This window comes from Oculina patagonica, chromosome 9, assembly GCF_052425735.1.
Source record: "Oculina patagonica isolate OP01 chromosome 9, crgOcupat, whole genome shotgun sequence".
In the NCBI taxonomy this organism is placed as follows: domain Eukaryota; kingdom Metazoa; phylum Cnidaria; class Anthozoa; order Scleractinia; family Oculinidae; genus Oculina; species Oculina patagonica.
The window spans coordinates 9,653,349-9,666,858 of NC_135766.1; the positions used below are offsets into that span (position 1 = coordinate 9,653,349).

A 13,510-nucleotide genomic window follows, 5' to 3' on the forward strand; every position below is an offset into this window, starting at 1 on the left:
CGGTAGAAAGTTACGAATTCATTTGGGAGTGGTTTAGTTATTTCGATTAGTTATTCAAACGGACTGGTCGGGGTCTTCATATGGGATCGGACCAGTTTTGGCCTGGGAAGGTTTCCAAATTGGAGTTGGAGCATTTTATGAAGGTACAAAAACTTGACCGGGTTGGCGATACCGATACTTGTTTTTGGACCTGAACAGTTTGGCACTGGCCCTTGGGAAAAATATCAGCGTTTATATCTCTTCTTTTTTGCGTGGTTTGCTGTACAATTTCCCCCCTAAGTTTCTTTTGCCCCTGAGTTGTCTACTAAGGATATAGGCGTCCATGTGAGGTCATTGGGCTAAGGTAATTTTGGATAGTGTTAAGTGTGTTTGTTGGCATTGTTGTTTGTACCGGGCCTGGTTGTTTTTCTTCTTTTTTTTTGGGCCCCCCCCCCCCCTCGCAGGATGGTTAAGTTATACTTGTAGCTAAGGAGCAATTCACCTGGAAATGTAAAGCCAAACCTGTTGTTATAAAGTTATTATTAACTTGTATTAATACCCGATTTTACGTTAGAGGCTTACTGTCCCTGCTTTACATTGTTTGCATTTAAGAAAAGACCGTGACGGAATTAAACCGCTCCGGTTTCAATACCGGAATAATGGTGATGAATTAAGGTAGCGGTAAGCGGTTAGTGGTTGGTTGTGGTTGGTATGTGAAGTTGAGTTAAAGGATGTTCCCTGCTGTCTAGGTTGTCCCTCGTATACTACTTTTGTACTTTTCCAATATACCAAAAAGACCAAATTGCGGAATTATGTGAGTCAAATTGGATTTTTAGGGCCGACTCCTTGCTGTTTCTATGCCCAGTAATGCGATCACGCAACTTTTGGGTTGTGTTACCTACATATTGCTTTTACAAAATACACATTCTGGTACAGAAGGTCACAAATACATTAAGCTCAGCAGAGATTTCTTTAATCGTTAAGCAGAGATTCTGAAATAAAAGTAATGTCACATTGTTCTACCGATCGATTCCACGCTAAGCTTTAACAAATAAAATAACAAAAGGAAAAATACTAGAAAACTACATCTACAAACAAAACCATAAAATAAGAATCATTGTACCTGAAGAGTGATCTCTGTGGCTTTGGAAGAACTATATACGACGATACAAGATTTACTTAATGGTCACGAGACGAGCGCTATTACAAACCTGAAATGAAACTCTAAAAAATCTACTGATAAAACGTGTTCGTGAACTGTCAAAGCAGATACTAAAATAAAGCAGATACTAAAGTAAACAAATAGGTTATAGTCTCGCATTGTTGTATATATATAAATTCACGCAAGTCACGCAATAACTGTTTTCAGTGAAGTCACGCAATTACTGTTCTCAACACATTCTGCCATGAAAACTAAACATCTAGAAATACAAGAAGATTTGCAAAAAAAGCGAAAAGAGTTACCTGTAGTGGTACTCTTGACGGTGTTGATACGATTAATCAATTTACAGGATAAACATTGTTTTGCCCCACATGGAAATGTCCCTTTCTTCTCACCTGGAAGTCAAAGAAAATGCCTTACGTTTGTACAAAAGGTCTCTCTGATTTGATGCCCTGCGTGTACAAACCGTAACACGAGCTCCTAAATCCATCCAAAGGAGTGATTTGTTCAAGGTCTTGGAGCCCTGTAGAACAAGTTTGCCTGCGTTTGGTTGAATCTTGAAAAAGTTATAAGCGTTCAAAGTCAGCGGTCTGGATAGGGTTAAAGATCACCACCAAAACCAAACTTAAGATTTTCAAAAGCAATGTCCGTGGAGTCCTCCTGTATGGTGCAGAAAACCTGCGAGGTCTCACAATCCATATGTCACAAGATTGATGTATTCCAAACAAGATGTCTCAGGAGAATACTCAGGATCTTCTGGCCAAGAACCATTAGCAATGAAATCGACTGGTCGGCCGCGTGTGTGCCGTTTCAATAAGAGAAATCCTTCTCGTGGATGTAGGTTGTCACATGATTAAGTGGTTTCTTTAATATGCATCACGGTCGGACTTTCAACCAGAAAGAAAACATAAGAAGTAAACATAAAACAGCGTCATGTTTAGTGAAAAGTGAAGTTATTTGACTTATCGTTCCCAAGCGAAGTTGTTATTATAATGTCAATTGATTGGCGATATTGCATTCTGAGCTACTCTTTGAGTCTCTGAGTTATGTTTCATGTGCTATATCATTCTCGTTCCCAGAGCCCGCGTCCCCCTGGAACAGCGGTCGGGAAACGCGAATTTGGGTTAAATCATGCGTCACGAACAATCGTTCACCACTCTTCTGTTTAAACTCCGCATTGGCATAATAATCCGTGCTCCTTTTATATGTCAGTGAGTAGCTATTCAAAACAAACACGGCCGTAGCAAAAAAAAAAACAAATCGAAAAACAAGTAATCCGTCATCATGATTGATTAATTGACAGTACTATGTTGTTCCGTGACAACGACTTATAAATGTTGGTGCGAAGCTCTCCGGGACCTGTAATTTCATTTGCTCCTGTTTGCACGAAGCTCTATTGTTTTCAGAGCTAGGGTCATTGTTTTGTTGTTTATCTATTGTTTTCTTAGCCAATCCTGTTAAGCCTTCTGAGGAGTTTCGTGGCGCCTGACTTACAGCCTCTACGTGCACCCCTGCACGAAACGCTGAAGAAACAACATGGAGATTTCAGCGTCTTTTCTGTATGCTGGCGTTGCTGCTGTTGTATTTCTCGTTCTCTATCTCCTCCTGAAGAGAATTACAAAGGCAAAAAAGAACAAGAGGCCCGCCAAGCCTGGTACAGTTGTCTTACATCAGTTCCCTCCGTTCGATGGATCCCCAGTGGTGAGTGCAAGTCCGCCATGTTTAAAGTTGGAAACTTTCCTTCGTATGGCAAAGATCCCGTACGAAAATGAGTATGGTTTTAAGTTTTCCAAGAAGGGGAAAATGCCGTGGATCGAATTTAACGAGCAAGAAATCGCCGATTGCAATTTCTGTATTCAGTTTCTGAAGAAAGAATTCCAAGTGGATATTGACTGCTTATTTGAGGGCCACAGAAAAAGCCATTGCTCACAGCATTCGCACAATGTTGGAGGAAAACACTTTCTGGTAAGCGTTGAGTTCTTATGTTAGGTTTTTAATGACCTGTCATTTTGTTTAACGTTTCGTGATGCGTGATTAGCTGATTTAGTTTTACTTAAGTGCAAGTTTCTGTATTTAGTACGGATCGGTGTGAAAAAAGTCAAAATCGAATTTCCCCAAACTTTGTTACAATAAAGCCCTTCGGAAACTATTTAAAAAGATATAAGAATCAGATCGTTTGGATTTGTATTTTTCAAATAAATCAATTTTCTAATTTTCACCCTTGAATAAGGCTTCAAACTACCGTAAAATGTGCTTCGTATCTTCGGCCTGTGTTTAAAAAATAACACAAATGATTTAGTGACCCTTCCCGTACATTTTGCCGTTATTAGATTTTCGCGAGATTCCAATTTGAATTTTTTTAAATTTTTCGAAATTAACCTCCAAATTAGCATTTTCTTGACTACTTATTTTGGCAAACTTCAACGGCAAAATTCCCTACCTGGTACATGGCGTTCCCTTTGAAAATAGTACTCCAAAGAAAGAGCAATCCTTCCTCTATCGTTCTGTGAAATATAATTTTGGGGCAATTCTAACTACGATTTTTGACAACCGAAAACATTAACGGTACTTGCTTGGAATTTACGACCTTTGAACTTACAGTTGTACTGATCAATTCAAGAGATAAGTCGGACCTCAGCTGACATTTTGACCAAAATGCGACCATTCCTTCTATGTGCCGGTATCATATTACACTGACTCGTGTGACCTTACAATTTTAATTTCGGGTTTTCGCTTTAAAAACAAACACGAGCGATTTTACATTGTGACCTCTGGAAGGATTTTTTTTTATAACGATATTTTGATATCTACATGTGGTTACTTTTGAGAAATGGCAAACCTGAAGTTATTCGTAAATTGTGGATGGTACATGCAATCCCGCAGATGTTTATTGTGTTTTGATTGAAGAATGTAATAAAGATATTCAAGGACATCTGAAGGCAATCAATGTGAGGGATTCTTCTTTAAAAAGGAAAGGTTGCTGTTGGCTAGAGCAGGTAATTATAAGTGTATAAACTTGCTGTAACCCTTTGAATCGAAAAAAAAAAACGAAAAAAAAACAACACAGAAATTACTGTGATGGTTCTGTAACAGCTAAAGTGCTCCATACCGGCCCGACAGTCCCATCTAAACAGCTTTAGATAGCACTGTCGTGTTGAAAATTTCTTGATAAGCAAAATCATAATCTAGCGTTTTTTTTCCCACCAAAAAAGGTCCCCAGTTATTTTTTTAGGCCCTTTTAGGGGGAGGGGGGGGGGTCATTTTTCTACTGAAGATGAATTTTTGCTCAGGTTGTCGAAACGTCAGTCACGAACAACAGTTCTTCTCAGAACTACTCTCAACCGGACGATCACACAATACAACCTTAATTTCTGATACTCCTGAGTTTAAATCATTACTGTAAATGTATTTTGTCGATTTCTGTTATCCCCCTTCGCTAGCGTTCTGTTCATTCTTTTGTTTCCTATAATTATCTCTGAGAGGCACTGATTTCTCCAGTTTCCAGGAAAAAGAAAATTGCTTCGAAAAATTGGGAGGTCCAAGAAATTGGGTAAAAAATACAAATGAAGCACTGAAACGAAAAATTGGTTTGCGAAATTGAGAATTTCGAAAAAAATGAGGGTTCGAGAAACCGGGATTGTAATGTGGACTGCTTGCAGTCTTGGTCAGATGAGTTATGACAAGGAGACGTCGAAGAGGGAGGGGTTGCAGATAGGTCAAGCAAAACTGTTACGATGACAAGATCAAAAAGAAGTTGGAAAAAGCAGAAATCAAGGAAAGAAAAAAGAGAGTATTACATATTAGTACACACTCAGCATGCTGTATTTGAAAACGGGGAATTTGATTTCCCTTTCCCTACGCACGTCATCTTTAATATAACCGTATTTACTCGAATAAGCGCCGCCCCCAAAATAACCGCTGCCCTCGAATAAGCGCCGCATTTGGGACAAAAAAGTTAATAAGTGCCGGCCCCGCAGTCCCGATGCAGCGCTTATTTAAGGAATCTCGTTTAACTAAAAACGGCACTACAAAGCAACTCTTGAACAAGCTTGAACATTTCTTTGCATCAATAGCGATGTTTTGCGGTTATGAGTGATTGTTTTATCACTCTCCCATTAGTTTTTCTATTCATCACTCTTACAATACGTAGTTTTGTAATATTGTGAAGGCCGCAAATTTTTCCAGGATAGCTAGCGCCAAGATCTGTTTCAGCAAGAGTCAAATACTGACAATCAATAGACGCTCTTTTCAATAACAGTAAAAGATAAGATTCTTTGTGGCGTCCAAATTTTAAATAAGCGCCGCACTTGAGGCGCGAAAAATTTAATAAGTACCTCGGCCAGGGACCTTGGCGCTTATTCGAGTAAATACGGTATGTCAATATTTTTAACAACTAATCACCGAAGTGGAGGTGAATAGTTGACAATTTTCCTGCGAAATCGCGCGGAATATCGCCTGATACTTAGCCGACGAGGCAGTAGGCTGAGTTGGCTAAATTCAACCGATATTCCACAAGATTGAGCAGGATAATTGTTTTATTATTCAACAAATTGTCAACGTAACACATTTTGCACATAGAAAAACTGTAATTATCCAGCGCTTTACAGGATTTCGGACGAATCTTCGTAACATACTAATATCGCAGGATATCTGTTATATACGGATGACAGATATCGTTAACATTTTGACCATATATGGGCAGCGCGCGCATCTGTTGAATAATAATTAACAATTATTCCATGAGCCCGCGTTGGATACGAGGTGGTAAATAGCCAACGAGGCGCGAAGCGCCGAGTTGGCTATAACGACTCGTATCCAACAAGGGCGAATGGAATAATTGTTTTATTAAATTCTTCTCAAGTTTAAATCGACTGGACATTTCATTTTGATGTAAACGAAGTGATAGTATGAGGAGGCGCGAAAATTTCTGGCGCGGTGTTCACTTCTTGAGTTGAATGAAACATACGAGGAAAGCGAGCCAGAGAGTTTTCTTTCCAAGATTTTCCTCGAACAATCCCCTCTAAAGTCGTCTAAATATCCTGGAAATTATATTGTGACAACAGTTAAGATTTACGAGAAGATCCGAAGCAAAAGCTTTTCTGGAAACTACAAGTCTTGTGCAAGTCGAACGAAGCAAGTGTTTACATTGTACTTCTTTACGGCTCCACGGCTGTCATCAAGACTGCTATATTATTTGAAGCGAAATTCAGCTTAAAGTGGAACAGGTTTGTTGAAGTATAAAAGGACAAAACCAAGATTGAAAGGTAACAAACTTTACGGAAGTGCTGAGCCTAGTTTTATGACGTACACTGAATAAAACTGTGTCAGTTTGCCGTTCTTTCGTAAATTATTTGCTGCTTTTCTATTGACTCGCTCTTGTTGTGTGTTTACAAGTATTATTAATTAAACTTTTCGCATCAATCCTTTTGTTTTGCGTAGTTAATTTTACTATGGCATTTCTGTGGTTGTGGTAGGCACCGCTGATTATTTCTTGTTCGTAAAGTTCGCCAAATTTGCTGTTTTTCAGCTTTTTCCGATGGAACTGTCGCTTCCCGTAGAAAAATTTTAGCTTGGCAAAAGTAACGCAATCATTTTCCAAATAAGGTCAAACTAAGGTATACGAGCTGACAACCGGGATTGAGTGAACCAATCAGAATGCTAGAAATGCAATATCCGTGGCTGAAAATTTAATAATGGTGGATATTTACTGTCGTTCAACACGCTTTTCTGTGATCCGTCTCAACAATAACATAAAGAGAACGTAATTCTCTTCTATAGTAGTTCCTGGTGTCATGGTTAATGAGTCAAAACAAATTTGCTAAGCACTTCCTTACTGTCTGCGGTGAAATGTGCAGTGAGAGCTAGTGAGTTCACGGCTAAGCAAACGGGCACGCGAGGTGGTTAGCTCAGACAGTGAGGAAAGTGCTGATCAAATTTGTTTCGACCTCTTAGTAAAAATGACACCAGGAACTATTATAGAAGAGAATAACGTTCTCTTTAAGTTATTTTTGAGGCGGATCACAGAAAAGTGTGTCGAACGACAGCTATTTACACAGCTCATGGCCCAGGGCTCATGGAGCATGATGGCAAACGCATGTCTCGAGTAGCCTGTTCCAGGCTCTCGGTTAACTGCCGAGAGCCTGGAACAGGCTATGTCTCGAGAAGAGGACAAGTACGGCGCTTTCCGTGTTTCTTTGAGGTTCTTCATATCAATGTTGAAATAATCGAACATCGTACGCAGCATGGATATGCTCAGATTTCGTAGTTAACCTGATCTGTACATATCAAAAAGATTAACATTTGAATTTTAATTCTTATTTTAATCTTTTTTTTTTTCTTTTTGACATCTTTTTTTTTTTAAAGTGTTTAAAAAGGTGCGGTAACAAAAGAGCAATTGGAAAAGAAAAATGAAGACATGGGCACAAAAGCTGTGTTTTTGATTATCTAGCGAACAGGGATAACAGAAATCAACGAAATTCTTTTAGGAAACTGGGAAACACAATAAACATCTGCGGGATTGGAAACACTAGGACCGAATGTGCCATCCACAATTTACGAATAACTGCAGGTTCGCCATTTCTCAACAGTAACCACATGTAGATATCAAAATATCGTTTTAAAAGCAAAATCCTTCCAGAGGTCACAATGTAAAATTCTCGTGTTTGTTTTTAAAGCGAAAACCCGAAATTAAAATTGTAAGGTCACACGTGTCAGTGTAATATGATACCGGCACAAGCGGCGACCGGCCGGTATCTGTGAAAGTGACCTGTAACGCAACATGCCATCACTAATTCTGTGCTGCTAACCAAGGCATGCATGTAGGAAGGTAAGCTATATATTCTAAAATCTAGGAAGAAAATATTCTGTTCTGTAAAGTCATCCCCATTCAGTGAGAACGTTTAAAACTTTGCAGAATACAAAATAGAACCACATATGCAAACTGAGGCAGAATTTTCAATTGTTGCAATTAGAATAAACAAACACGCACGAACGCTTCAAGAAGTTTTGGAAGCTCAATTTTGGTGTGAAAGTAATATTACTTCAATGGATTGCTACTAAACGGTCCAAAATACCCTACATTTATTTAATATGGAAGGAAAATGGTCGCATTTAGGTCAAAATGTCAGCTGAGGTCCGACTTATCTCTTGAATTGATCAGTACAACTGTAAGTTCAAAGGTCGTAAATTCCAAGCAAGTACCGTTAATGTTTTCGGTTGTCAAAAATCGTAGTTTGAATTGCCCCAAAATTAAATTTCACAGAACGATAGAGGAAGGATTGCTCTTTCTTTGGAGTACTATTTTCAAAGGGAAAGCCATGTACCAGGTAGGGAATTTTGCCGTTGAAGTTTGCCAAAATTAGTAGTCACGTAAATGCTTATTTGGAGGTTAATTTCGAAAAATTTAAAAAAGTTCAAATTGGAATCTCGCGAAAATCTAATAACGGCAAAATGTACAGGAAGGGTCACTAAATTAAAATTAATAGAAGAAGTTGTGGCATTTGTGTTATTTTTTATACACAGGCCGAAGATTCGAAGCACATTTTACGGTAGTTTGAAGCCTTATCCAAGGGTGAAAATTAGAAAATCGATTTATTTGAAAAATACAAATCCAAACGATCTGATTCTTATATTTTTTAAAATAGTTTCCAAAGGGCTTTATTGTGACAAAGTTTGGGGAAATTCGATTTTGACTTTTTTGACACCGATCCGTACTAAATACAGAAACTTGCACTTAATTCATAACCGATATTCGTGATTTAACCACTTTATTCCACGTGATTTTAAGTCGCGAGACCTCTGGAAAATTTATGAAGACAGAAAACACCAAATGTGACCTCCGTACAATTATTATCGCAGCCTTGTAAGCCCCCCCCCCCCCCCCCCCCCACCTGGAGGGGAACTCCCATATATGAGCTATATAGGTATGTGCCGATGTGGAGGGTATGGTTTTCAAGCAGTTTAGTCTGGGATAGGGTATATAAATCAGAGAGTTTTAGTCTAGAAAAGGGTATCATTTGTATAGGTAATCACATGATTTCGAGTGCAATTTAGGATAAATCAGCACGAGTAAATTTTTGAAAGGCTAACAAGGGCGAGTGCAATTTGTAGTCTTTGAAAAATTTACGAGTGCTGATTTATCCCAAATTGTACGAGAAAAATCATGTGATTACTTGTTAATAATACACATACAAAAATTTCACTTGAAGTGGATGACAAACAAAACGTGTTCAGTGGCTTACCTTTCCGATTCGTTCTTAAACACAACGGAGTTGCCGGGCTTTGTAAAATCCAGATACCGCTAGGGAATTTTAAATCTCTCTGTTATGCATTATCAGGTGCTTTTATCCTTATTCAGTTGTCTTGGTTTGGGCTGAAATGTCCAACTTCAATTCACGCTTGTAATCTTTCTTCTTTACGAGCCGTCGCGTAAGAAAATCCACGATTAGGTAGCTTTCAGTAGTTTCGTAAAGCCTCTCTTGTGCTGTACAAACGTCCAATTCCTATTACTTTGGTTTATATACTTATAGCTTTCGTAAATCGGTCAAACTTTTCATGAATCGTCATGTTTTTGCTCGATTTTTGCTCTCTCAAAGACTCCGACATTGGCCGCCATTTTGTTTTGGCGCGCTTTCCGACTTTCCTGTCAATCAATTTAATTTCAACTTTCTGCACTCAATTTCAACTTTTTGCACTCAATTTCAACTTTCTGCACTGTTTGGGATTAATTGAAGTGCTCTCAGCCAATGAGCATGCAGAAATTTTTGTATGTATATTATTAGCCAGGAAACTGATCATTGGTATGAAGTGTTAATTTCAAAATAGGAATAGAAGCTCGGAAGAGTAGGAGGCTTTCCTAAACGTAAATAAAATCATTGTGACAACGTTGTTGACAGATGGTTTTAAATTTGAAACACTAATAGTGATACAGTTCTAAAAAAGCAAGTCTGGGATGGGGTAGGGATTTTTGGTGTCTAGTCTAGTATAGGGATGCCAAATCAGCTGAACATGGTCTGGTATAGAGTAAGGGTTTCAGAGTCCCAGCGGCACACCCTCACCCAAAAATATACAGGTTCACCCCCCCCCCCCCCCCTGCCAGGTGTAGGACATTAGCAACTAGCAACAATCAAGAATGATAACTGTACGCAATATATATGCAGCCTTTCTTTTGCCTTTCAGGGTTTTTTCCCCCAATTTCTTAAATTGTCAATTGACCTGCACGTGCACCACTTTAAAAACCCTATTTTCATTCGTTCTTGTTATCCTGCACCTATATTGCTATTATGTCTAGAAGCATTTTTTTTGTTCTTTGCGGTCTTTGGCCAATGCTCAAGTACGTTGCAAGTGGTGCAGGTTACCCCAAAGTTAGTGGACTCACAGTTTGGGATCGTGTCATTACTTACTTAACTATTATTTCAGTGAAAATCATCCAAGAAAAAATACAGTAAATGTTGGTTCAAGGTCCAACACTAGTCGGGTCCAAGTTAAAAAAGACAGTTTTACCCACAACACATGTTGTCTCCATCAATCTCCAGTTTAGAATTTGAGCGCAATGAACACAATTTTTTACAATTTTTTACAATTTTTGACATGCCCTGCACCTGGTTCCTCTTCCGTAACTGCCCTTGCCACCGCTCTTAATTTTTGTAATTAATATTATCTGCATCTTGTTTTATAACTTTAGCTATAAGTTATTAACTAGATTTTATAACTATAATTTTTTAACTATAGTAATTAATTAGATTTATTAATGCATATATCATGATATATATATTTTTTAATTTAAGGTTTTATCGCCATTCTTTTTAGTTTTTAGGGTTGCGCCCTGCATGGGTTACTATTTTCCCGTTCGCGCAATTCCTTTTTGGTCCTTTTCTTTTTTTTTTTTATTTGTAAAAATTTTGAGACCAATAAAGTTGATAGATTAGATTAGATTAGATTACTATTTTCTTATGTCCTTTCACAGGATCATAGTGTACTACCGCTGGTCTTCTGACTATGCACCGATTCTCAGAGAGAAGTGGTTCGGCCATTTCTTCTTTCCGGTCAAATATCTATTATTTTACCTGAGGCAGAGGCGCTGCAGAAATTATTTGTGGTCGCACGGCATTGGTCGACACTCCGAACTAGACCTGTATGGAATAGGCGAGAAAGATTTGCTTGCGGTGACGGAAATTTTGGGCCATAAAAAATTCTTGTTTGGAGAGAAGCCTTGTCTAGCTGACGTATCACTGTTTGCTTTCATCGCTGCGTTCACCTGGTATAATCCAGAAAGTCCGACTGCTTTATTCACTAAGTCTAAAGCAAAGAATCTTGACGAGCACGCCAAAAGAATGAAAGAACTGTACTATCCAGACTGGGATGAAATCATTTCGAAGAAACATAAATCTGGTTAAAGACGATAACCGTCTGCTTTCTCAGGCATCCTACCGTAGAGTATATAATGTAATGAGTACTAAGTTACGGATCCATTTGGGAGTGGTTTTGTAAAATTGCGCAACCGCCCCAAACGGACTCGTGTAGGTCTCCAGTTTGGGACCGGATAGCTTTTAAAACTACACCTGGAATTGTCTCGCATGTCCAAAAACCGGACAGGATAGGCGTTACGGATAGTAGGTCCAGTACAAACGAAGTCTACCCGGTCCGTTTTTTGAGACCTGAATGATTTGGAATCGGTTCGTGTGAACAGAGCCGTGAACGGACGAAATTGAAGTCACGAAACTTTATTTGGGTGAAAGATCAGCGTTCTCATTTCTTATTTTGTAAACTTTCGTCGTTATATTTTTAGCCCAGCTTAAAATAATTAATAAGAGCTAGGCGTTTTTATTGTATAATTATTTTGTGTTACTTACTACTTATTAACAGACATTGGATATGATATGTAGCGTGTTACGTGAGGGAGTAGCTCAGTTGATATTGTAGAGCCGTTCACTGCACATGGTCATTGTAGGGGTTTTTAATTATCCACACCTATATCTTGGACACAGTTTTCCTAGGGGGTCGGCCACATTTGCGTTTCATTATGGGTTTCCAGGTGAACTTATCCAGATTTTTGGCGACCGGGGGTCTGATGCATACAAGCTAAAGATCTTTTTAGAAATTTCGTTGTCAGCTAAGGGTAAAGTAGCCGAGCAGATGAAGCTTCATCTTTTGCAAAATGCCTAGGTCTCGTAAATTTTATTTCACAAGAAAACCATCCTTTTTTCTTTGCGGTTCCTCGTTGGTTGGCTGAAGTTTCATTTCTGGTTTAGTTTTGCTTTCAAGTTTCTTGTACCGGAAATAAACTTCCTTTCCCAAAGAAATGTTTTGGTGGTGATCTTGTGTTATAGCTAGTTTCTCTAGCGAGAATTATGCTATTTCCCCTTCATAAACTTTCTCTTTCCCCAATTGTCTGCCCCAAGGTTTCTAAGGATATAGCCGTCCATGCGAGGACTTTGGACTCAGATATTTTATAAGTTTTAAACGTTTCAGTTGACATTTTTGTTTTGTACCTCCCAGGATAGTTAAGTCATACGTGTAGCATAGGAGCTTTGAAACCACAACACTCAAACTACGAGTTAACTTGGACATACCTGTTGAGACTCAAAAGGAGCTTGATAAATATTTCGTGAATGTGTGTATTTATCATCCTCTCTTGAATTAACCTATTAATAAAGTGATTTCAGACTCAACTCTCTTTATAGCGGACACGCTCGGGGCGTCAATTAGTGTCCGTTATAGCGAGAGTCCGTAATAGCGGGAGTCATTTTCAGTCAAACCTCTTTCGCCGGGGATTTAGATTTTGTCCGTAATAGCGAGTGTCCGCAATAGCGGGGTGTCCGCAAGGCGAGAGTTGACTGTATCAACATTTCGTTATTTGATTTCAAGTTAGAGGCTCGCATTCCCTAACTTTACATAGTTTGCATTTAAAATATTTGGCAGACTCTTGAAGAGAAAAAAAACAAAAGAATTCAATCGTTTCTGATTGTTACAGAAAAGAAAAGTATCCTTTGTTTGAGTAAAGATTTCATCTGAAAGAGTTTATATTATCATTTTTGCTTTAACATCGTGCATGTCAAAAATACAGATTTACGTAAAAAGTTGCAAAATTAATACAGGCTTTTTTATCGTAACATTTTGCAATTAATCTATTTATTTTCTATTTTTTTTTAACTTTGCTCTGTTATCAAATTTTACTGTTTCCAGTGTAAATTTGGCTTTATATTGTTCTAGACTAGCTATAGGTTGATTTGGAAAGACTTGGTCGAAATATAAAGGGCAATGACAGGGCAGGTTGGGAGGGGGGCAGGGGGGGGGGGGGTCGGTAGTTGACGGGCTGCTGGGCACAGATCCGCCCTGCTGTCAAACGTCCAAACCTTTCACTTACAACAG

At 38.6% G+C, this 13,510-nt stretch overlaps 1 pseudogene across 1 annotated transcript; it reads left to right on the forward strand.

The window, feature by feature from the left end:
- Positions 1–2,121: 2,121 nt before the first annotated feature.
- Positions 2,122–13,024, forward strand: LOC144665760 (failed axon connections homolog; annotated as a pseudogene). Its single transcript, XR_013573012.1, has 2 exons — positions 2,122–3,106; positions 11,106–13,024. The product of XR_013573012.1 is annotated as a failed axon connections homolog (transcript).
- The last annotated feature ends 486 nt before the right edge of the window (positions 13,025–13,510 follow it).